The sequence below is a fragment of the Melanotaenia boesemani genome, chromosome 13 (genome assembly GCF_017639745.1).
Source record: "Melanotaenia boesemani isolate fMelBoe1 chromosome 13, fMelBoe1.pri, whole genome shotgun sequence".
NCBI lineage: Eukaryota > Metazoa > Chordata > Actinopteri > Atheriniformes > Melanotaeniidae > Melanotaenia > Melanotaenia boesemani.
In genome coordinates, this window is record NC_055694.1 from 9,250,359 (window position 1) to 9,252,190 (window position 1,832).

A 1,832-nucleotide genomic window follows, 5' to 3' on the forward strand; every position below is an offset into this window, starting at 1 on the left:
TTCCTTGATGTGGGATTCAAGCTTCTTGACATTTTTGTTTGTTAAATTAACATTATTAGTGGCTGCCAGGTCTGGACCACTCTCGTTACTTTTACACGAGTAAGACCTTTCCTGAAAAAGATACCATCCGAATGAAGGGTTTCTCCAAAACCTGTAAATCACATGTATTCTACCTTCAATGGGAAGGCTTCACATTGCCAAGTTTTTCATGCAAACAGGAGGATATGATTCCTACAAATTTGATTAAATTATCCCTTACAATATATGACGATTTACTGAGTCAAACTTTCGGTGTTTTTCATTAAGGTTCTGATTGTTGTATTATGACCCTCACAGCTAATTCCTGTAGTTGTGGGTACAGAGTCAGATCAGAGGTTACTACATGCCCCTGAACTGATGATGGTTGTACCAGTCAGAGCTTTGGTTTTTAAAACACCATATAAAAAAAAAGACCCAGCAGGAATGTTGTCACTAGCAGAGCAGCAACACATAGCCTACTATTGGAAACAAACATGCTGAGGAAGCAGTTTATTTCAGGCTTATTTTCTTACATATCAGCAGTTTTTAACTGCTTCCTTCTCTAATTGTGATACTTGCATGTTCAGCGTATTAGTATATCTGAGGACCCATGACATGGTTTAGTGAATTACAGCTTTTCTAAGGTGTCTTTGTTATAACTCACTGAGATATTTAAGGCTCTCAGGCACATGAGAAATTCTTAATTTAAGGGGTAGCCTTATATTTTTTTTATTTAAATTGGTTACAATATTTGTGTCAAGAGGATGAATCTGACTTTACTGTGAAACTAAATTAAACCTTAAGGTGAGAAGACAATATTATCTCATTACAGTCTCCCTGGCTCTGAGACCTAAACTTCTCAGGTGAAAGGTGAAGCAGTGCTACCTGACATCACACCTTCATATCAGTCATGTCAGGACATTTGGAGTTAAGTTTCATTGTATTTGAGACATTAATTTGGATACAATCACAATAAATATCACAACCACAATAAATATACAGAATATATTTTTTTATTCCATTTTTTTTCTAGTTAAGCAACGCAATGCAGGGTAACTGTAGTGACTTAATGTTTTCTTTTTTCAGTGTGGGTGTTATCTAGAGGTTGTTTTATATCCATCCAAGGGCCTTGACAGGCATCAGAACATCTTGACATCAAGTCCTCGAAAATGCTGATTTGACTCTTCACTTCATCTTCACGATGACTCATTAATTCATGTTTTTATACAATGATTGCACTTGTGAATTTCTCTACCTTTTCCGATGTCTAATCCCCGGATATTATAGGATACATGCTTTTGTTGTTGATCCACACGATTTGTTTTTAATTTTGATCCATTTATTTTGAGTCCAAACCCATCTAGCACTTGGGATTTGTCCCCACATCTGTTGGTGGTTGTGTGAGTTTAGTGCAATGTCATCTGTGAAGTTGAGGTCCTCGAGACTCCACTGGATGCCGTCTTTTTATTATAGGTTATTTGTTTCATGATCCAGTCCATGCATAGGAGGAAGAGAACAGGGGAAAGCAGGTAGCCTGCAGCCAATTTGTTCATTAGTGCTTTTTTTTTTTAACATCTTAAAATCATTACAAAGACGTCAGGAAAATGCTGCACGTGCTCTGCATGACTTGTCAGTTGCACGTGATGCCAAAAAGTTGCCAAACCAGTGATGTGTGGGTCGTAATCTTGCCAAATATAGTACAAATGACTCACTTGAGTTTAGGCTACTCCTAAGAATTACACACACACACATACACATTACCATATATGGTTAAAATGATCCTAAATACTGTTGGAATAAAACAGAAATCAAGG